The sequence below is a fragment of the Peromyscus eremicus genome, chromosome 17, assembly GCF_949786415.1.
Source record: "Peromyscus eremicus chromosome 17, PerEre_H2_v1, whole genome shotgun sequence".
Lineage (NCBI taxonomy): Eukaryota > Metazoa > Chordata > Mammalia > Rodentia > Cricetidae > Peromyscus > Peromyscus eremicus.
Window position 1 is genome coordinate 37496121 of NC_081433.1, and position 8439 is coordinate 37504559.

Consider the following 8439-nt stretch of genomic DNA (forward strand, 5'->3'; position numbering starts at 1 on the left):
CTCTGTGAGTTCGAGGCCAGCCTGGGCTACCAAGTGAGTTCCAGGAAAGGCGCAAAGCTACACAGAGAAACCTTGTCTCGAAAAACCAAAAAAAAAAAAAAAAAAAAAAAAAAAGAAATCCTAATTGTCACAGTGATATATGCTATGGAAAGGTCAGTGATAGCAAAGTCTGGACTAGGCTAGACTTACAGAGAGCTGATGGAGGTAGGAAACGCTAACCTTTTATAGATGAATCACAGCAACAGGGTAGTCATGCTTGCCCATCCTGGGCATCAGAGGCTCACAGAGGCAAGGGTTTCAGTCAGACCTATGGGATAGCTGAGGTCTGGGCTTGAATGATGAAACTGGATATTTCACATGTATTCCCACTTCTCACACACCAGTAACTCAGGGTAAATGGAATAAAACATCTCCCAGAGAGATGGCCAAACTCTACACACATGTCTTGACTCCCTTCCATAGGATTTTGGTGAAGTGTGCATGATGGCCACTTGCATTAAGTTACCCTTCCATGAGTCCTGAACATAAACGCCATGGGTTTCCTGAATTCACTTTCAAGTCTTGGAATTAATTTTTTTAAATGGCATGCAAATTAATGTAAATATATTAATACAAAATAACATGAATTCGCTTTTGATGGCTTGGGGAATAAATATAGCCATTTTCATGAATGCCTTATGCTTTCCATGTCATGTCAGTAATTATTAAAGGGTATGGAACAGCCCATTTGCAGTATGAGTAGAAACCATCAGCCTTCAGTACACTAGGCAACAGCCAGAGATGGTGACTACTTATGTGATATTTTGATAGCATTCTGTCGCTCCCATGACTACCAATAAAGTTTGCTTTGAATCAGAGGGCCGATCTAGCTACTAGCTGACCAAAATTAACCATAGAGGTTTTGGAGAACTGAGGACAGATAGAGAGACACAGGAAGTAGTAGGGCGGGGCTTAGAGAGGGTCTTGACCCTTTGGATGGAGGAATGAGAGATAGAGGAGGTCACTGGTCACTGCTCCGACGCTTCTCTGATCATTGAGGTTCTCACCCCAATATCCGACTCCCGAGATTTATTGATAAAGAATAATTAGATAAGCACTTCATCCAGCATTCAACTTGTGGCATGAGATCACAAGGTAGCCAGCCACTCACTGCTGAATTTGCAGCCACAGAAGCTGCCACCAGGGCTGGCTTTTACTTCTCCTCTTGCATGTCTCTTCCCTCTGTGTCCATTGATGACTCTGCCTTTCTTCTTCCCAGAGCTCTCTCTGTCCAGAAGTCCCGCCTATACCTCCGGCCTAGCTATTGGCCATTTAGCTTTTTATTAAACCAATCACAGTGACACATTTTCACACAATGTAAAGGAACATTCCACAACAGCTACTTATTTCACTTAATGAATGTTGAACTTTACCTGCAGGTTATAGTGTAACAAAATCCTAATAGGATGGGGTAACAGCTGAGAGACTGGGCAGGATTTTTTATTGTAAGCTTTACATTAGGCTAGTGCTTGGAATTTATCATTAGGAAGCATGACCCTGGAGAATCCTCCCTCAGCTGTGATATATTATGTGTCATGGAGTTGGAAAGCTACAGAAAGATGTACCATTGATCTAAGGACTCATGATAGTGGGTGAGGAGTCACACTCGATGGCTCCAGAGAGAGAAGTGAGCACAAAGACAGGGTGGCTCTGGTGTCACTCTCTGAATGCTTACTATCTTCTGGAAGTTTCCAGAGAAGCTCCAAAGGAGCATCACTGCTGGTTCCAGTTGTCTCCATGGTAATCCAAGAGGACTCTGGGTAACCCTGCACAATCAGGATCCCAGCTGCACCCATAACTGGAGATTTGGAGAGTAGAGGCACATAGTCCACCTCCTTCAGGGCCCCCCCATCCTTGTTGGCTTCCACTATCTCCGTGGTGTGCTCAGACTCTGGAACTTCAAGGAGGGTTCCACACTCTTGTCAGAAGTCCTTATAAATAAATTCTGATTCTATGTAATTACATTTTCCCAGTCACACACAGTCATTTCACTTTTGGACAAAAACAACAACAACAACAAAAAGATTGATTTTTGACTCTTAAACTACATTAAATTATCCAGAAAAGTTTACTTTGCTGTTGGAAAATTGAAAGCATAAATCCTGGATTTGTTCAGAGATGAGTCTGGAGTGGCTTTCTTATCTTTCCACATCAGACCCTAGGACAGTGTCAGTCATGTCCTAGGTCATCAAACTCTGGGAGAATAGATGGATACAGTTTCTAGAAAAGAGATCTGCAGCTACTTAAAGTTCTTGAGTGGGCACTGGTCCAGGCTGCTCCATGTGGAGTGAGTCCCCCCGAGAAGAGATTTGAACTGGTAGAAAAACAATAGCAAAAAGCCCACACCCTTCCTTGAGGGATGAACTGTCTTCCCCAAAACATACCTTATCCTCAATAAGATACCTCTGGATGTGAGTTAATTTGGAAATAGGATTTTTTGCAGATGTCATCAATTTTGTTGGCCATCATGATTTAGGGTGGGTCCTAATCCAATGACAGATATACTTTATACAGAAGGGTAAATTGGGGCTCAGAGATACAGAGAAAGTGCTTAGGTAATGACAGAGAGCGAGACTGGAGACAGCTGCAAGCCACAGCTGGCCACAGATTGCCAGCAATCTCAGAAGTTAGTTAGGAAGCAGGAAGGGAGGACTCTGCAGTGGACCTTTCAGAGGCTCGTGGTTCTTCTAGCATCTCGACTTCAGACTTCTGGCCTCCAGATCTGGGAGAATACATTCCCATTGTCCTAAGCACTCCCATTTGCGGTCATTTGTCATGGCAGCTGGAAGAAATTAACATGACCTTCAAATTGCCTCAAGTCAATCCAGCTCATCGTTTTCTTCAGCCCTCTCCTTCCTCCAAGACACTGGGATGGATGTGTTCTGGGGCTAGAGACACGGAAACATCTGGGTATTGTTTTCACTGACCGTATACTGCAGTCACTGCATTCTTCCATGCTTGGGGAGAATGAATTCTTGATTTCATGGTACAAAATACCCTGGTTGCTAAGAGAAATGAAGAGGCACTCAGAGCAAACAGAAGGATCACAGTAAGACACACTAGCTCAAGGCCTAAGGGCTGGAAGCAGGAAGTCCAGCTAGTGGATTTTAGCGGTCGGTCTGCGGCTTCCTTTGGTACCTAACTTCCGCCGTTTTCTGTGCCCTCTGGTTGGCTCTTGGCCCCTCCTGGATAATCCCTTCTGTAGAACAAAGGGGACGATGCTGCTTGCCTTCTTAAACAGCCCTTTTGCCTTTCTTGCTCCTACAGAATTAAAATACAAATTCCACCTCCAATAAATCTCTGTGATTCATTTTCTCCCTGTGTCTCTTCTCGTCTCAACCTAGTTCTTCAGTTGACCCTTGGATGGACCATTCTCAACTCTCTTACCCTTGTCTTTAGGCCCTGGGTTTTTGTTTGTTTGTTTGTTTGTTTTGTTTTTCTTACTCTGATTAGCAAACTGTGGTGGTACTATGTTCCCCAAAATATTGTGCACCCTAATAAACTTATCTGGGGTCAGAGAACAGAACAGCCACTAGATACAGAGGCTAGAAAATGGTGGCACTCACACCTTTAATCCTAGCCTTCTGGAGGCATGGATCTCTGTGAGTTCAAGGCCACACTGGAAATAGCCAGGCACGGTGACTCACACCTTTAATCCCAAGAAGTGAGCCTTTAATCGCAGGAAGTGAGGGCAGAAAGCAGAAAAGTATTTAAGGTGTGAAGACCAGAAACTAGAAGTATTTGGCTGGTTAAGCTTTTAGGCTTTGAGCAGCACAGTTCAGCTGAGAGCCATTCAGATGAGGACTCAGAGGCTTCCAGTCTGCGGAAACAGGATCAGTGAAGGAATTGGCAAGGTGAGGTAGCTGTGACTAGTTCTGCTTCTCTGATCAGGTATTGGTCACCCCAAAACCTGACTTCAGGTTTGTTTTTACTAATAAGAACTTTTAAGATTCCTGCTACAGCAAACTCTCTTCATTTCTTCCAATTCTTGATTCTCAAGAAGTGGGGAATGTATCTCAGTGGCAGAGTGCTTGCTTACTATGCACAAGGCTCGGGGTTCGATTCCCACCACAGCACAAACAGGAAAGAAAGTTAAACCCTAGATTCCCATGAGCCCCTTGTACTTTTATATTCCTTTTACTGTTGTGTTTAGTACAAAGCAAGCCACACTGTCTTATAATCATTTGTTTTCCCAAACTAGGCTGTAAGCTACAATGAATGATGGCATAGAGTCTTTTCATGTCAGGGTTGGTTTCCCCTCAACACTCAGCAAAGTCTGCCACAAAATAGTTGGCAACTCCCATGGAACTTTTGAGTAGACTGTTGATTAGCAGAGGCTAAGGCATGGCTTGGGTGAGCAACGTCTAGTCAGTGGGTGTAAAGATAGACAGGAGTGAGATTCTGGTGTGCTAGTGCATAGTAGGGCGACACAGCATCACTGAACTGAGTGTTTCACAAAGCTTAAAAATTTTTGAGTTTTTACCACAAAGAGATGATAAATGTTAGAGCAAAGAAATGTGTTTACCCTGGTTTAAACGTTACACTGTGGGTGCGTGCATTGAAATATTATACCATGCCCCGTTCATTTGTGCAATCTTTTTATTTGGTTAGAAACACATGATAAGCGACATAGTTGTCTTCTGAGTGGATGGGCAGACAGATGCACGGAGACAGTGAGGGGCTCTGGATGGATGGCGATCTGCATTTGGTCAGAGCTTTCTCAGAGGAGCGGTGGGTCGGAGAAGCCAGATGCAAAAAACGCTTTGCAGAAAGTAGAAAGGTTTGAGAAATGATAGGCGATGTGACCGGAAACCCAGAGGGCAGGGGTTTCTTTTTCAGTATTTTAGCAGCTCCCCCTCATTAGTCATGGAGAGGAAGTGGAGCTGTGGAGAGGAAGGAAGAAGTGATAAATCAGCTCTGTCTTCACCATATTTGACTCAACTTTTCAACACATCTGGGCTACAAGGCTATACCGCTATTTCCCCCGGGGCCTTCAGAGAGACAATGGGGAGGAGCCCACAGTGCTGACCACGCAAGATTTTATACACAGAGAGGCTCCTGATTGCCATCTCCTTTCTTCCCGATCCTAGACAGTGGGGTTTGCCCTTGATTCCTTCAACAGCCAGGGGAGCAGGTATGGAGGGAGTAGCTTATACTCTCTTAGCTGTCCTGCCACGCTGCTGTTTAACTGAGCCTGTGGATGTCAGCCAGAAGAGCAGGAAGCTGAATCTCCAGCCTGTGCTTTCTTCCAGTAGTTGAGGATAGAACTTCAGAAAGAGATGAGGCTAAGGGTCCGAGAAAGAAGAAGGAAGCCACTGTGCTACCTTGAAACTGAAGCGGGGAAGCTCCTCTTAGTCCAGTCACGCCCACAGTGTGAACTGAGGATGAAGCTCCAGGAAACAACGAGGAGGCAGCATTTGCTAGTGGACTCCAGGAGCTGCCCAGAGTGGCAGAGGGCCTCTGGGAGATCTCAGCCTTCTGGAATCCAGGTAGCTCTGTGGATCTGAAACTCCAAAACTAGCAAAGACTCCACACAGTCCTTTATGTTACAGCTTCTCTTGCTCAACACAGACAATCGAGGAACTTGGCAGCGGAAGCGTTTGCTTCAGGTCACATAGCTAAGGAAAGGATTGGGGCTAGTATTGACTCTGGGAATTAAAGAAGCCTTGTAGGGTGACCTTATACTGTCCCAGCCCCGCCAGCCCTCTGGCCTTTCTACAAACCACTTCCCAAATGATCACGTCGGAGAAGTACTAGATCAGAACATTGGTGTCCTTCTCAAATTTGTATGTTGGAACCTGTATTAGTGACTTTTATGTTGCTGTGATGGAGTAGCATAACGAAAGCAACTTATATAGGAAGGAATTACTGTGGCTTACAATTCCAGAGGGGTAAGACTGCACCATGGCTGATAAGTGACAGGGAGCTGCAGGCTTGGGGACAGGAACAGGAGGCTTATATCTTCATCAGGAAGCCGGGCAGAGGCGTCAAGTTCTCAAATCTGTATCCCAGTGATGTACTTTCTTCAGTAAGACCACACCTCCTAAATGTCCCCAAATAGCATCACCAACTAGGACCAAGTGTTCAAATACTGACCCTATTGGGGCAGAGGGTGTTTCTCATTTAAACCACCACAGACCCTAATACCAACATTACAGTATTAAAAAGTGGGTCTTTCAGGAAGTGATTTGGTCATGGGTATTTTTCTCATGAGTGGACTGGTGCCTTTAGAAAGAGTTATCGCCCGCTATATTAAGTTATTTTTAAAAGCATCATCTATAAGAAATAGGCATCACCAAATTCCAAATCTGCCATTGCCTTGATGTTAGTCTTCCCTGTTTCCAGACCTGGGAGTGATAAATAACACTCTTTATAAATGACCTGAAGTTTTGTAATGGCTACCCCAACACTAAGAGGGGAGCAAACAGTTCCAGATATCAAACACACCCTTAGCATAACCCCCACCAAGCAGTCACCCATGTTCCTTTTACTTATGGCACTAGATAATTATGACAAATTTAAATTTTTCTTTTTAAATTTATTTCTCAATGATAGGAATTGAACCCAGGGTCTTGTGCAAGCCAGGCAAGAAATCCACCAAATCAAAATTTTTTGATTTAAGTCATTGAATTTCAGAACTGGATGTTCAAAATTAACTGAGGACATTATTTCAAAGTACTGATGTCCAGGCTTAAGTTAGCAAGAGAGTGAAATCATCTAGAGAGGGTACAGATGTTACTAGTGTTCCAAAATCTCTCAGGTGATTCCAATGTCAAGCAAGAACAAAAATACTACTATGGGGGAAGAAAAAAAAAAGAAAAAAGAAAAACCAGTAGAAACCACACCCTCCTAAGACTCATGACAGAACATTAATAGCTGATGTACTTTAAATATTAGAATTTGTGTCTGGCAGAGACATGTTGAGAGGCTGCTGGTTATAGAGTACTTGGGAATAGCCAATAACTGTTCCTGTTTTGGAACTCATCAGAACAAAGGTGAACCCTCTCCCCAGAGTGGAACAGAGGCTACCTGAGCCCTCCTCCAAGGACATCAACATAGTCAGAGGTATCCCCTGGCCAAGCAGTAAAGCACCACATTTGGTATACACAAAACAAAAGCTTTAGGTGAAAGACACCTGGGTTTGTTCTGGGTTGCAAGATGTGACTGAAAATTTGTCTTCGGGAGAAATTCTATCACTTACTTTAACTTACCAGTTGAATTAAGAAAGTTAAATCCACAACCTGGTTGTATAGCTCAATGGTTGAGCACTTACTGGTATAGCACATTCACGTCCTGAGTTCTACTCCTAGTGCTGTATTTAAAAAATCTAGTAAATTAAAATAGCATTGCCTAGAGTAGGCCCAAGGGAGACCAGAGAAATATATAGGGAGTATAAAATTTTTGAGTCTAATGTATGAAAAGTTAAGCAAAATCTAGTTAAATTGATTCTTAAAGAGCAAAAAGACAAAAACAAAAAAAATCATAAACATAATAAAATGTTAAATCTCCCTAACCATAAAAAAAAATCCTTATGAAGCAAAGGAGAAACTCATCAATGTCCCCAATAAACAAGTGGGTTAAGGACATAGGTTACTATATGTAAATATTTCATGGACATTTTTTATTGTACAATCTTATGAGTAATCAAAATTGTAAGCAAGTAAGACTTTATCTATAAAATTGGCAAAAGTTATTTCAATAGTTGTGGCAGAAGCAGCCAGGGCTGTTGCCCAGCAGAAATTGAGCAACCTGTAAGGCCACATCAGAAGGGAAAACAGGACCCTGTTGGCCTTAAATTATGTCCTCTGTTAAAAACAAATTGGCCTTGAAAAGTCAATATTGCTTTAAAAATGTTTTCATGAGTACTCATGAAGTAATCCATGAACATATTTTCAAGGTCAAGTAGCATGAAAGAGATAATAATAATAATAATAATAATAATAATAATAATAAGAAGAAGAAGAAGAAGAAGAAGAAGAAGAAGAAGAAGTAAATAATAATAATAATAATATAGTAAACCCATATTCTATTTTTTCAGTCCTTTGAACTTGAAATACTAGCAGTATTTTTCTAATATTCATCTCCAAATTCTGTCCATATGCAATATGCTTATGCTACCATAGCTTAGATTTTTCAACAGTAATGGCTGACTTCTCCAGCATCCTGCATCCATCTTTTCCTCTCACCATGGTGATTTTACAATTTTTAGCAATGCTAATCAGTAGTTTAGATAGCACAATTGTGCCAGCATTGCTCACCTTGCCCTGATTAACTCCTCTACCACAACACAAGTTTTTCCTGATTTAACAGATCATTTGTTTTATTCATTCTTAGACTTGAAACACGATGATTTAATGATTTCCAAATGCTTTTTCTCATGTGCCATATGTGAAAATGTGT